This window comes from Lithobates pipiens, unplaced genomic scaffold (genome assembly GCF_037356315.1).
Source record: "Lithobates pipiens isolate NorthernLeopardFrog02 unplaced genomic scaffold, aLitPip1_a1.2 Scaffold_8, whole genome shotgun sequence".
Lineage (NCBI taxonomy): Eukaryota > Metazoa > Chordata > Amphibia > Anura > Ranidae > Lithobates > Lithobates pipiens.
The window spans coordinates 589493946-589510298 of NW_027507903.1; the positions used below are offsets into that span (position 1 = coordinate 589493946).

The following is a 16353-nucleotide window of genomic DNA, read 5'->3' on the forward strand; positions in this document are numbered from 1 at the left end:
TATATTCTGTCCAGCAAAATATTTTTTTTTTCATTTTTGCTTTCCATTGCTCTTTTATTGCATTAATTTTGGAGAGGTGTCCAGTATTCCAAATCAAAAGCACACAATTGGGGGGGGGGGTGCCACATTGCTCATTCATAGATATAAGGTCATTATGGAATATCCTGGGAAAGTTTCCCACCAATATCACAATTTTTGTTTTAACCAATATTGAATCAAGTCTGCATAATTTGGAGAACGTCTCACAGTTATCTGAACACATCTCACAGAGAATTTCCTACTTGTGTGGAAACTATCCATGTGTTTTATGGTCAGAACTATTTACTAAAAGACATCTATCTTGTGAGAGACATGAAGGCTGCCATTACTGAATAATCACTTCTACAATTACCCATCCTCTTGTGATCCTCTGGCTTCAATACTTCATGTCACTAACCTAGAATAAGTATACAGATTAGGAATTCTGACTTTAATGATAGAGTATTTATTCTAGGTAAGTGATTTAAAAAATATTGAAGTCAGAGGGTCAGCAAAATGGCCAGTCGAATCGTTTTTCTGAAGGTTTGCAATATTAAGCTCTGTGTTGTTTTTAACAAAGGTTTTCTCCATATTTTGCCATATTAAACTGCTCAATATGAATGTATGAAGCATGCCTTTTGCTACATAAATTAAAACTATTAGCAAGTCTAACATCACCTCATGTTGGGAAATGGTGGTAAATTGGATTTAACAAGGAGTTAGAGCTCAGTAAACTACTAAAATTCTGAATAGGTCGGGAGAAGGAGGAGCTGCTGAGATTTCTCTATCTATGCTTCTTCATTCCAGGTATGTATACATGGTATGATGGCGCAATTGAGTTATTTGTTTAAATTCTCTGGAGAATTTCATTTTTAAAATGGGTGAAGGGTGAAAGTCTTTGTGAATTCTTATTGCTCTCTGTGGTCCTGCTGAGGAGTTGTATTTTCATTTATTGGCCTGGCAAATAGGCGTCACTAGTTTTCTATTTTAGAAATTTTATTATTATATATTCTGTCCAGCAAAATAATTATTTTTATTTCATTTTTTCTTTCCATTGCTTTTTATAATGCATACATTATATAGAGGTGTCCAGTATTCCAAATTAAAAGCACACAATCTGGGAGACAACATTGCTCATACCATAGATATGATAAAGAAAATGGTCTTTTTCACCCTTGCATAGAAATTTTGTAAGTTGCAGAATCGCCAAATAAAAAAGGGAAACAAGCCTGGAGAAAATGAAAGCATGAATGACATCAAAGACTTGTTAGCAGCAACATACACAATTTGGGGCTTAGATACACTTCAACCTGAATGTAAAAAAGTAAAACTGAAATAAGAGACAAGGTTACATTTTATTATTAAGATTATATTACATGTTATTTATTGTTTATTAGATATAAATGTTTTTTATAAGATCTGCTCTGACTAACTCCATGATTAAGGGTGAAAAGACATTCAGACTCGTTTTATAAAAGAGCTGAGAATCTTACTTATAAATTTCATAAATATCCTCTTCAAATATCCCATCATGTGAAAAGCAAATTCGTGTTTATTTTTTTTTATCAGCACATGATTAGAGAATTTAAAATTAGCATCAATTTTCTTTTTACTGGATTGGATTTTGAAATGAATATTCACATACATTTTTAAGTGAAGATTCTCAACTACTTTAGAAAATCAGCCTTATTAATGCACTTCAAATCTAACCTAATTTACAATTAGTCAGTGCGTAAGTTTACAGCAGCTTCTCTAACTTCCAATTCCTCAGCATGCCATTGTAAAGGTGGGTGCAAACACATTGAAATCCCAATGGCAGGGACTGGTCGAAATGAAATGTTTGTGCCCCTTCCTGTTTGACAAAAAGTGATCAGTAGACCAACTTTTGTTGAATGTGGGAAACTTTCACTGTCAATGCCTGCAGCCAGATGGCTGCAGATGCTCATCAGTTTATTTCCACAGTGTAGAGACCCACTGTCAGAATACTGTGTCACAGTGGAGAGGATTCTAAGTGTGTATCCTCAGCATTAGACATAACTGGAGCAGCAGAAATAGCAGCACTACCTAGTAGGAAGTATGTGCTCTTAATTTTGTTAACATATACTTCATCACAGATAAAGGGACCTTGTTGCATGCATGCAGAATCTAGTTTGTGCTCTGCTAGTTCTGATCACTGGTCTATCTTAGATGCCCAGTAGTCCTTAGGATCTGTATGTACATCTGAGATTGTTGGTGTCTGAATTGGAGCTGAAATACTGACTGACCATTCTGCACAAGCCATGCCTATAAGTGCTACCTTGGGCAGGTTGGCCCAATATTGCCTGAAGAAAGTTTGCAATGTCTCTGTTGATTTCTCCTGCTGGTGATGGTGCTACTGTTGCTGTTAATTTGTCCACAATGAGTAGTGGAGCTGCAATGGATAGCAGGGGCATTTCTGTTTCCACCAGGAAAGGTAATGTGATTAGAAAAAACCTTCCCTATAGTGATGTATTTTAATTCATTTTGACATGGTGAAATATAATCAGCCATTTTGGTCTTGTAGCATGGACCTGGTATGGAGGCAGGAGTCCCGCAGAGGGGGTATTTTTGAACAAAGAGACATAACTCAGATCAGAGGCAGAAGGTTCTTGAAGTTGATGACAATTTAAACAAAGCTAAAAATATAAAGTGCGTCAATAGTTTTATGTATCCATTTATTTGTGAAGTTATTTTTTTATATACTTATTCATTTCTTTAATTGGTGGAACTCACCATGTGCTTGTTTACCTAAAGCCAAGCCATCCAGCTCTGAATTTTCTGCTGTGGAGGCCCAGGACATTAGGGAATATCCTCCTAATATGCCATTTACCAATGACTTCTGTCATTAGATATATATACAGCATGTAAAAGAAGTATTGAACACATCACCATTTTTCTAGGTTGTTCCCATCATTATCACAATTGTTTTAACCATTCTTGAATTAAATCTTGTACTTTACTGTAATTTTGAGAGAGTGTCTGAATACAAACAGCCATGCTACTGATGAATAGAATATTTTCATAAGTTTTATAGGAAATGGCATCTTAGTGTGGTATCAAGAATGTCCATCATGTTTTTATCTTGAATATGTTTATAGAATGTATTTAGATACATGTAGTTTGTGACTTGTGGGTCTGCTCTAAGTCAATGAGATATTTAGTATTTGCATGTATTGGCCCATCTAACTGAGATTTTCTTTCCTGTGTGATAACAATCAGTATTTATTATGGACATAACTGTTTCCTAGAGGAATTATTTGTTGTGAGAAACATCAAAGTTGCCATTACTTAATCTTCATTGCTGCAAATATATGTCACTTGATTTTCATTGTGACCCTCTGTCTTCAATTCTGCATGCTGCTAACGTAGACTTAAGCCAAAGGGTCAGCAAAATGACCAGGCAAGTGAATATTCATAAGGTTTGCAATAGTGAGCTCTGTGTTGTTTGCAACAAAGATTTTTCTCCATATGCCACCATACTAAATCTATTCTTTCTCCGCATTTTACATAGGGCAATTGAATTGGGTACAGGATGGGTCCTACATGTGAATGGTTATTTATCAAGCAATACAAATTGTATGTAACAGTATTCAAATAGAACAATGAGCTATTTTTGGAAAAGACCTCATAGTGTCAGTTCCATTGCAATTCCATTGCAATTCCATTGATAATGAAATCATTGTTTTATTTGTTGTTGGTATATCGAACCAATTATCATACTGTTAAGTTTAAAGATCCTTCCTGATACTGTATATCCCCTCCCAGTTTTAAAATGCTAATGACTGGGATTATCAATGAAAACAAAGGGTAGTTGCATTGTTCTATAAGAAGTAGGAAACATACCTTTTTGTTAGGTAAATTAGACGTATTAGCCACCTAATATAACTTCATGTTGGTGAGTGGGAGGAGGTAGGAGGTAGAGCTCAGTGAGTTACTAGTATTACAGACTGGTCGGGAGAAGAGGGAGCTGTTGAGATATTTTTACTATACTATACTATCCCAGGTATCTATACATTGTTGGATGGTGCAATTAATTTACTTGTTCACATGTTTTGTTTACTTTGACAAATGTATTTCACTAAAATGTGTTTCAGACTTTTTTTTCCAAGCAAACTTTGCACTAATCGTATACACTAACTTTGTTCACCATTTGAGTTTGCTTATTTTGTTTTGATATTTAATGTTCAAAATTTATCTCTGGATTATTTTTTATTTATTTTTTAAATAGGGGAGGTAGGGTGAAAGTCTCTGTAACTTTTTTGCTCTGTGTGGCACTGCTGAGGAGTTATATTTTCATTTACTGACCTGGTGAAAGGTGTCACTGGTTTTCTTTTTCTTTTTGGATTATTATAATATATTCTGTTTAACAAAGTATTTGTTTTGTTTTCTTTTTTAATTTGTGCAGAATGTGTGCAATATTCCAAATAAAAAATACACAATATATGGGGACAACACTGCTCTTTTGTAGATATGACACAGTGAGCAGTTTTTTTTTATCCTTGCATACAAAGTTTGCAAGTGGCAGAATCACAAAGTAACAAAAGAAAAAAAAAAAAACAGCCTGGAAAAATAATGCAAGAATTACTTGAAAGACTTGTTAGCAGCAACATATACTATATGGGGTTTAGATACACTTTAGTCTAAATGAAAGTGAAACAGAAATTATAGACAAAGTTATTTTTTTTATTAAGAGCATTTTACATTTTATAGGTTGTCATTAGATATATACAGCATGTAAAATAAGTATTGAACACATCACCATTTTTCTAGGTAAATATATTTCTAAAGGTGCTATTGACCTGAAATCCACACATAGAAAGAAACCAAAACAAACAAGTTCAGAAATAGTATATTATGTAGTAATAGTAGTTAATTTAGTAATAGTGTGTTAAGTTTTGTGTAAAAAAATTGAATAACACAGCAATAAAGTATTGAACACACTAACTGAAATTTATTTCATACTTCATACAAATCTTTTTTGTTGGTAATGACAGCTTCAATATGCCTCCTGTATGGAGAAACTAGTCGTAGGCATTGCTCAGGTGTAATTTTTGCTCATTCTTCCACACAAGCAGTCTTCAAATCTTGAAGGTTACATGGGCCTCTTCTATGAACTCTGATCTTTAGTTCTTTCCATAGAATTTCTATTGGATTCAAGTCAGGTGACTGGCTGGGCCATTCTGGAAGGTTTATTTTCTTTCTTTGAAACCATTTGAGTGTTTCCTTGGCTTTGTGTTTGGGGTCATTGTCTTGCTGAAAAGTCCACCCTCATTTCATCTTCATCACCCTGGTAGATGACAGCAGATTTTTATCAAGAATGTACTGGTACATTTTTCCATTCATCCTTCCTTCAACAATATGAAGTTTGCCACTACTGTATGCTGAAAAACAGCCCCACACCATGATGTTCCCACCTCCAAACTTCACTGTTGGTATAACGGGTATTTTTGGGGTGATGTGCAGTGCCATTTGACCTCCAAACATGGTGCGTATTATTGCATCCAAAGAGTTCCATTTTGGTCTCATCTGAGCAGACTATATTCTCTCAGTGTTTCACAGGCTTGTATAAATGTAGTGCAGCAAACTTTAAATGAGCTTCAGCATGCTTTTTCTTTAGCAATGGAGTCTTGCGTGGTGAGCGTGCATACAGGCCATGGTGGTTGAGTGCATTACTTATTGTTTTTTAAACAATTGTACCTGCTAATTCCAGGTCTTTCTGAAGCTCTCCACAAGTGGTCCTTGGTACTTGGACAACTTTTCTGATATTTCTTTTCACTTCTCTATCAGAAGCACCTGGTCTTGACTGGTTTATGGTGAAATTATGTTCTTTATTCTCCTGGATTATGGCCCCAACAGTGCTCAATGGATCATTCAGAAGTTTTAAAATCCTTATGTACCCAATGCCATCAGTATGTTTTGCAACAATAAGCTTGCCAAGGTTTTGAGAGAGCTCTTTGTTTATACCCATCATAGGATTTTTCTTGTGTGATACCTTGGTAATGAGACACCTTTTTATGGGCCATATAGGATATTTACCACTTAAGCCCCGGACCAATTGTCAGCCTAAGGACCAGAGGTCTTTTTACAATTTCGTACTGCACTGTTTTAACTGGTAGTTGCGCGGTCATGCAATGTTGTGCCCAAACGAAATTTGCGTCCTTTTCTTCCTACAAATAGAGCTTTCTTTTGATGGTATTTGATTGCCTCTGCGATTTTTATTTTTTACGATATAAAAGGAAAAATACTGAAAATTTTGAAAAAAAAAGATATTTTCTACTTTTTGTTATAAGAAAAATCGAATTAACTAAATTTTAGTCATACATTTAGGCCAAAATGTATTCAGCCACATGTCTTTAGTAAAAAAAATGTCAATAAGTGTATATTTATTGGTTTGCACAAATGTTATAGCGTCTATAAACTAGAGTACATTTTCTGGAATTTACACAGCTTTTAATTTATGACTGCCATTTCTGCCATCTCATTTCTTGAGGTGCTAAAATGGCAGGGCAGTACAAACCCCCCCAAATGACCCCATTTTGGAAAGTAGACACCCTAAGGAAATTGCTGAGGGGCATGTTGAGCCTATTGAATATTTTTTTTGTCCCAAGTGATTGAATAATGACACAAAAAAAAAAGTTTACAAAAAGCTGTCACTAAATTATATATTGCTCACACATGCCATAGTTATATGTGGAATTGCACCCCAAAATATATTTTGCCGCTTCTCCTGAGTACGGGGATACCACATGTGTGGGACTTTTTGGGAGCCTAGCTGCGTACGGCACCCCGAAAACCAATCACTGCCTTTAGGATTTCTAAGGGTGCAAATTTTTGATTTCACTCCTCACTACCTATCACAGTTTCGAAGGCCATAAAATGCCAAAATAGCACAAACCCCCCCCAAATGACCCCATTTTGGAAAGTAGACACCCCAAGCTATTTACTGAGAGGCATGTTGAGTCCATGGAATATTTTATATTTTGCCACAAGTTGCGGGAATATTACAAACTTTTTTTTTGCACAAAGTTGTCACTAAATGATATATTGCTCACACATGCTATGGGCATAAGTGAAATTACACCCCAAAATAAATTCTGCTACTTCTCCCGAGTACAGGGATACCACATATGGGGGACTTTTTGGGAGCCTAGACACGTACGGGACCCTGAAAACCAAGCACTGCCTTCAGGATTTCTAAGGGTGCAAATTTTTGATTTCACTCCTCACTACCTATCACAGTTTCGAAGGCCATAAAATGCCAAAATAGCACAAACCCCCCCCAAATGACCCCATTTTGGAAAGTAGACACCCCAAGCTATTTATTGAGAGGCATGTTGAGTCCATGAAATATTTTATATTTTGCCACAAGTTGCAGGAATATTACAAACCTTTTTTTTTTGCACAAAGTTGTCACTAAATGATATATTGCTCACACATGCTATGGGCATATGTGGGGGACTTTTTGGGAACCTAGCCACGTACGGGACCCCGAAAACCAAGCACCGCCTTCAGGATTTAAATATAAAACGCTACCAAAAAAAATTATTAGCGATCGCAGGGATCAGGCCTGACTCTGTGAACGCTGCAGTTATGTGTTTAGTGTTTTGTAAGTGACAGTGATCGATCGATACTGCACTTGGGTGGGCTGGGCGGAGGGGCAAAACGCAGGTGCTAGCAGGTATCTGGGCTGATCCCGCTAACAATGTGTTTTTTTGGAACCCTAAACTGCTGGAGACGCTAGTATAGATCTGATCAGATATTGATGTGTTCAGATTCTATACCACTATGGGAGGTGTATGCTTTGCGCATGAGGGTTAGCGGTACTGGCACTAACCTAGCGCTGCCTGGTGCGACGCAGACCCTGACCCTAAAACCTAATTGATATCACCCACCGGGTGATCAGGGGGTTAAACCTTTATTGGGTAATAAATGGTGGGTGCCCTGATGCTATAAAAAGCAAACTAACTAACCAGAGTCACCCGTAACACTTATACAGTGATCACTGGTGAAAGGGTTAACTAGAGGCTATCAGGGGGTTAAAATCTTTATTAGGTAGTATATGGTTGTTCCTGGCACTATATAAAAACCTGACCGGGAACCTAAATAACTAACTGGCTAACCAGCGTCACCAGTGACACTTATACGGTGATCGCTGGTGAAAGGGTTAACTCTAGAGGCAATCAGGGGGTTAAAATCTTTATTAGGTAGTATCTGGGGGTACCTAACGCTATAAAAACCTGGCAGTTAACATAAAAAATAACTAGCTACCTAGCGGCACCAGTGACACTAATGCAGCGATCAGAAAAACAATCGCTTAGTGACACTGGCAAAAGGGGGTGAAAGGGTTACCTGGGGGAAATCAGGGGGTTAACCTTTATTAGTGGGGGTAGGGGGCTACCCTGGACCTAACACTAACTGCCCTGACAGTTTTTACTGTCACAATTGACACTAAATGCAGTTATCAGTAAATAAATGATCACTGCAATCAGTGACGCTGGGGGGATCGGGGGGCGATTGTGGGGGTGATCGGGAGGTGATTTGTGTGCCTATGTGTACCTACGTGTCAGTGTAGTGTTGGTGCACTTACTATCTCTGCTCTCCTTGCAGTCCGGTCAAAAAGGCCGCCCCGAGGAGAGTGACATCACTTCCTCCCTGCCTGTGTTTACACTACACAGGCGGGGGAAGCTTCTTATTCACCAGGAGCGATCAAGAGGGATGGCCAGAAACCAATGGGTATCTTCTCATCCCGGATCGCTCCTGAAGCGAAACGGACCGCCGCAGCCAGCGGGAGAGGGTCCGATCGGACCCCCCACCTGCTGGACGGCAAGCACGTACACGTACATGCTTGTGCCTGTCGGTGCCATTGTGCCAACGTACATCTCCATGCGGTGGTCCTTAAGTGGTTAATTTGCACTGACAAGGGGCAGGATTGCTTTCTAATTACTGACAGATTTCAGCTGGTGTCCTGATTTTCCATGCCTTTTTGCACTTCCCTTTCTTCTTGTGTTCAATACCTTTTGCTTGTGACTTTCCATTTAATTACACATAACTTAATTTCTGAATGTATTTGTTTTGGTTTCTTTGTATGCATGTATTGCATGGGTTGTTATAGACATGCGGTGAACATTTCATATCAATGGCACCGTTAGAAATATATTTACCTAGAAAAATGGTGACATGTTCAATACATATTTTAGCAGCTGTATGTTTTGTTAAGATCTATTCTGACTAACTCTCTGTGATTGCAAATTATTTGTGGAAAGACATTTAGGCCTGCTGTACACGGTACAAATTTCTTTCTTGCAACCACAAGTTGCAGGAAAGAAATTTGCATGATTTCCCTAACAATACAAACTGTGCTGACAAGGGAATCCCTACTGCTAAGCAATTGTCTGCTCCCAGAGGGGGAAGCCATCCCCACCAAGACATTGAATATCGCTAGTGGCTATAGCAGCAGTGATTTGAACCTTTTATGTCCAGCCTTAGAATTATTTTGCTAAAGTAGCTGAGAATCTTTACTCTATAAATTGCATGAATATTCACTTCAATTATACAATCATTTGAAAAGCAAATTCATGTTTACTTATTTTATTTCCACTGGATATTCAGAATGGACATGAATTTGTTTTATTTTTGTTGGAATATTTGAAGTGAATATTGACATACATTTTTAAGTAAAAATTCTCTATCTAATTTAGCAAATCAGCCTAAATAATTCAGTTCAACCGGTGCATTAAGGTAGAACAATAGGCGTAACTTTTTTCCATTTTGGATAAAGTAAGGGAGGATTATAACACCTGTCAGTTTTTTTTGTCATTTATGTCCCACTGGGAAGATTTACCTTAATTTCCTGTCCAATAGCCAAAACAGGAAGTGAGAGGAAATCCCTGCTAATTAAGAGAACTCACCAGAACTAGTGTCTCCATTGGAAAACGTCCCCTCTATTACTTTTCTTCGGATAACCCAAAATTTGGGGTTTATTTTACTCTGTGAGTGTGATCGCCGGTCCTGCGGACTCGATGTCCGTGGGGATACCTGCGATCGCCTCACGGAGAGAAAGAGCGGGGAAATGCTAAAGCATAGTGACAGGACACTGATCACAGCTCCCTGTAATTGGGAGCAATGATTAGTGTCATGTCACACATAGCCATGCCCCCCACAGCTAAAATCACTCACTCCCTAGGACACACATAACCCCTTCACTGCCAGTGTCATTTACACAGGAATCAGCGCATTTGTATAGCACTGATTGCTGAATAAATGACAATGGTCCCAAAAAAGTGTCAAAAATATCCGATGCGTCCGCCATAATGTTGCAGTCCTGATAAAAATCACAGATCACTGCCATTACTAGTAAGAAAAAATTAAAAATAAAAATGCCATAAAACTATCCCCTATTTTGTAGATGCTTTAACCAATCAATAAAGGCTTATTGTGATTTTTTACCAAAAATATGTAGAAGAATACGTATCGGCCTAAACTGATGAAAAATTTTTTTTTTATATATTTTTTGGGGATATTTATTATAGCAAAAAGTAAAAAAATATTTTTTTTCAGTATTGTTGCTATTTTTTTGTTTATAGCGCACAAAATAAAACAGGTGATCAAATACCACCAAAAGAAAGCTCTATTTGTGGGGAAAAAGGATGTCAACTTTGTTTGGGAGCCACGTTGCAGGACCGCACAATTGTCAGTTAAAGAGATGCAGTGCCGAATCACAAAAAAATGCTCTGGTCTTTTGCCAGTCAAATGGTTCGGGGCTTAAGTGGTTAAAGAGTGGGAATTTCCCTAACAGGTGCGCAGACTGCACTAAAAACAGTGTTCTAATCCACATCCCTCTATCCAAAACTCAAAAAGAAGTTTTGCTTTTCGTTATACTTTAAATAAGAAATACATTTTTATGATTTCATAATAATTGAATCAGAAGTACTCATCATGTCTAGTCCTTACTATAAAATACAATCCACTATGTTTACCATAATGATGAACTATAGTTTAACCTTTTAATTATTATTCAGAAAATCTGTGAAGTTGTATTTCTATGCTGCTCAGTCTGTTAGTAATATTAAAGTTGGTTTAAACATATATTTTTATTTTTCATATAGGTAAATTACTAAGCTCTGTTGTAAACTGAACACCTATTGTTGACTAAATCACAGCTAAACCAATTGTCATTAACACAAGATGAGTCATGTAGGCCTAAATGGCCAAAATGTTCTGGATTTGAGAGATATTGATTCATAAGCTCTCTAAAGTAAATTGTAAAAATTCTGCAGAATTTTTCAGCCCTCTAGAGGGAAGAAGGTTCAGGAGGGGGTGAAAACTAGTACCCCCTTTCCTGTTCAGCCAGGATGCATGTGTATATGATGTTTTGGTATATATTTTGTTGAAGGATCTGGAATAGATTTTGGACTATAGTGTACACTTTTAATTATAATTCTAAAAATCAGTAAAGTTGTATAGCTATACTTAACAGTCTGTTGGTAATAACAACATTTGTGTAAACATTTATTTTTATTTTTCATATAGGTAAATTACTAAGCTCAGCTGTAAATCGAACATCTATTGTTGAAAAAAAATCACAACTAAACTGATTGACATTAACACAAGATGAGTCAAAGAGGAGAAAATTTGTATCCGTGCTCTGAGTGCCAGAAGATATTTACTTCTAAGTTCAAACTCAATGTTCATCTGAGGATTCACACCGGAGAGAAGCCATATAAATGTTCAGAATGTGGAAAGTGCTTCTCACAATATAGTAATCTTACTCGACACCAGAATACTCACACAGGAGAGAAACCGTTTAAATGTTCAGAATGTGGCAAGTGCTTCTCACAAAATAGTAATCTCACTGAACACCAGAAGACTCACACAGGGGAGAAACCATTTAAATGTTCAGAATGTGGCAAGTGCTTCTCACAAAATATCCATCTCACTGAACACCATAAGACTCACACAGGGGAGAAACCATTTAAATGTTCAGAATGTGGCAAGTGCTTCTCAGATCGTTCTAAACGTACTGAACACCAGAAGATTCACACAGGAGAGAAACCATTTAAATGTTCAGAATGTGGCAAGTGCTTCTCACAAAATAGTACTCTCACTGGACACCAGAAGACTCACACAGGGGAGAAACCATTTAAGTGTTCCGAATGTGGCAAGTGCTTCTCATATCGTTTTGATCTTACTCAACACCAGAGAATTCACACAGGAGAGAAACCGTTTAAATGTTTGGAATGTGGCAAGTGCTTCTCACAAAGTTTTAGTCTTACTATACATAAGAGAATTCACACAGGAGAAAAACCATTTCAATGTTCAGAATGTGGCAAGTGCTTTTCAAAAAATTCTTATCTTAATATTCATAAAAGGAGTCACACAGGAGAAAAATAATGTTTAAAGTGCTTCTCAGAAGGTTCTAAAATTAATATTTAGAAGAAGATTCACACAAGAGAAATAACATTTAAATGTTCAGAATGTGACTAGTGCTTCACTTTGAAACAAAACCTTGTTACACATCAGAGAATTCACACTGGAGTAAAAACATTTAAAGCGGGAGTCCGCGTTTTTTTTTTTTAAAAGCCAGCAGCTACAAATACTGCAGCTGCTGACCTTTAAAATAGTGACACTTACCTGTCCAGCGCGCCCGCGATGTCGGCACCCAAAGCCGATCTCTCAGTCGTCTCTCGGGTGCTGCCGCCGCCATCTTGGGTATGGGAATCAGGAAGTGGAGTCTTTCGGCTTCATTTCCCGGTTCCCTACTGCGCATGCGTGAGTCGTGCTGCGCAATAAGGATGGACCCGCTGCCTCTGGGATCTGTGTGTTTCCCAGCAGGCAGCGGGGGACTTTCGGAAAGGGGCATAATCTACGCCCCTTTCCGCAGAGAGCTATCCCGGAAGTGGGTGCAGATACCTGTACTGTACAGGTACCTGCACCCCCCTCCCCCCTGAAAGGTGCCAATTGTGGCGCCGGAGGGGGGGAGGATTCCAATGAGCGGAAGGTCCACTTTAGGGTGGACCTTTGCTTTAACCACTTCAATGCAGGACATTTATACACCCTTCCTTCCCAGACCAATTTTTAGCTTTCAGCGTGCTCACATTTTGAATGCCAATTACTCAGTCATGCAACACTGTATCCAAACAAAATTTTTATCTTTTTTTTCCATACAAATAGAGCTTTCTTTTGGTGGTATTTAATCACCACTGGGTTTTTTATTTTTTGCGACATTAGTGAAAAAAGAGCGAACATTTTGAAAAAAACACACTTTTTTTAGTTTCTATGATAAAAATTTTCAAATAAGTAATTTTGTTCATAAATTTGGGCCAAAATTTATACGGCTACATCTCTTTGGTAAAAATAACCCAAATTAGTGAATATTATTTAGTCTCTGTGAAAGTTATAGAGCAACCTATGGTGCAAATCAAATTGAAAATTGATCACACCTGATCACACCTGATGCGGACCTCGCACTGACGGCTTATCTCATTTCTTGAGGCCCTGAAATGTCAGTAAAGTACAAATACCCCCCAAATGACCCCTTTTTGAAAAGTAGACAGTCCAATGTATTTAGCAAGAGGCATGGCGAGTTTTTTTGAAGTTGTACTTTTTTGTACCCACAATTCTTGGGAAAATAAAGAATTTTAATTTTTTCACAAAATTGTCATAATAACAAGTTATTTCTCACACATAGCATATGCATACTTCCAATTGCATCCCAAAATACATTCTCCTACACCTCCCGAGTATGGCGATACCACATGTGTGTGACTTTTACACAGCCTGCCCACAGAGAGGTCCAACATGCAGGGATTTCCTAACCACCTATTACATTTGTGAAGGCCCTGGAGCCCCAGGACAATGTAATTACCCACATAATGACCCCATTTTAGAAAGCAGACACCCCAATGTCTATTGTATGAGGCATAATGAGTCTTTTGAATGGTTCATTTTTTTCCAAAAGTCTATTTTTTTACACAAAGTGGTCAGTTTATAAGATATGTCTAACTCAAGGCATGTATATAGCAAAAATGACACCTCAAAATACATTCTGCTACTCCTCCCGAGTATGACAATGCCCCATGTGTGTGACTTTTACACAGCCTGGCCACATACAGAGGCCCAGCATGCAGGGAGCACCATCAGGTCTTCTAGGAGCATAAATTACACCTCTAATTTCCTAACAACCTATTACACTTTTGAAGGCCCTGGAGCACCAGGACAGTGGAATTACCCACAAATGACCCCATTTTGGAAAGCAGACACCCCAGCATATATTATATGAGGCATAATGAGTCTTTTGAACTGTTCATTTTTTTAGACAAGTCTTCAGAAAACGTGGAAAGAAAATGAAAATCTTTTTTTTTTGTTTACACAAAGTTGTCAATTTATAAGATATTTATAACACATAGCATGTATATAGCAAAAATGACATCCCAAAACACATTCTGCTACTCTTCCTGAGTATAGCAATACCATATGTGTGAGACTTTTACGCAGCCAGTCCACATACAGAGGCCCAACATTGAAGTAGTACCTTCAGCCGTTCTAGGAGCATAAATTACACATCTCATTTCATTCCTACCTATCACACTTTTGAAGGTCTAGGAGCACCAGAACAGTGGAATTACCCACAAAATGACCCAATTTTGGAAAGCAAACACCTCAACATATATTCTATGAGGCATGGGCTGCAGGTAGGTACTCAGGAACTCTGTTGTGCTGGAGACAAGTACTCGAGTACTCTGATGGGCTGGTGACAGGTACTTGGGTACTCTGATCAGCCGAAGCTAGATACTCGGGTACACTGATGGTCTGGTGACAGGTACTTGGGTACTCTGATGGTCTGGTGACAGGTACTCTGGCACTCTGATGGCCTGGTGACAGGTACTCGGGTACTCTGATGGCCTGGTGACAGGTATTCGGGCACTCTGATGGCCTGGTGACAGGTACTCGGGCACACCGATGGCCTGGTGACAGGTACTCAGGTACTCTGATGGGCTACAGATAGGTATTCAGGTACTCTGATAGGCTGGTGAGTGGTACTCAGATGGGCTGTGCCAGGTACTTGGGTACTCAGATGAACTGTGACAGGTACTCGGGTAATCAGATGGACTGTGGCAGGAAACCTGGGTACTTTGGTACTCAGATGGACTGTGACAGGTATTTGGGTACTCAGATGGACTGTGACAGATATTCGGGTACTCAGATGGACTGTGACGGGTACTCAGGTACTCAGATGAACTGTGACTGGTACTCAGGCACACCGATGGCCTGATGATAGGTACTCAGGTACTCTGATGGGCTACAGATAGGTATTCGGATACTCTGATGGGCTGGTGAGTGGTATTCAGATGGGCAGTGACAGGTACTCGGGTAGTCAGATGGGTTGTGACAGGTACTCAGGTACTAGGGTACTCAGATGGGTTGTGACAGGTACTCAGGTACTTTGATGGGTGGTGACAGGTACTTGGATGGGCTGTGACAGGTACTCAGGTCCTTTGATGGGTGGTGGCAGGTACTCGGATGGGCTGTGACAGGTACTCAGGTACTCAGATGGGCTGGGACAGGTACTCAGGTACTTGGGTACTCAGAAGGGCTGGGACAGGTACTCAGGTACTCGGGTACCCAGATGGGCTGGATCAAGTGCCTAGTACGTGATCCAGCACAGAGAGCCTCCTTGCTTCCGCATATGTGTGTTTTATGGTCAACAAGTGGTTAATATACCATTTTTTTTACTTTATACGCAGAATGTCGAGGATGCCATGAAAATAATTTGTTTTGCTTAATAAAGTTTTAGAGGGTGACTAAATTGCAAATGTATAAAAATATGTTTAAATTGTGTCAAATGTGTCTGAAAAATAAATTGTGCATCTGTACAAATCATTCATGCCTTAGTTTCATTAATTTAAATGAAAATAATAATTTTAGTATTAGATTAGCATAAAAAGACTGAATTTTGATCCATGTGATTCATCTTGGACTGAAGATTTTAACTCTTCCCCACTATATTACAAACTAAAGGAGAAATGTCATTAGGAGATCCAATAAATTGTTAATCAAGTCATAACAGTGATATTTTAGTTACAAGTGGAGCCCTTATGTTATATTTCTTGGATGCTCTGGCAATGTTAGAGCCTCCCTAACCTTGGTGTGTTCCGCCATTTTGTTGTCCATAATACAAAATAAACAAAAACAACAGTATACAATAACATAGCGGAGGAGAACCCTGAATCAAACATTGTTGTGTTGATGAAGGATTCTGAGATACCCCTATATATCCAGCTTTAGTTTTAATGGTGCAAGCCATTTTACTTTATGTGA

At 38.4% G+C, this 16353-nt stretch overlaps 1 pseudogene; it reads left to right on the plus strand.

Annotated features, from left to right (window-relative positions):
• The window catches only part of LOC143962282 (uncharacterized), a 75081-nt pseudogene extending 62655 nt beyond the window's left edge, over nucleotides 1-12426 (plus strand).
• Nucleotides 12427-16353: the final 3927 nt, after the last annotated feature.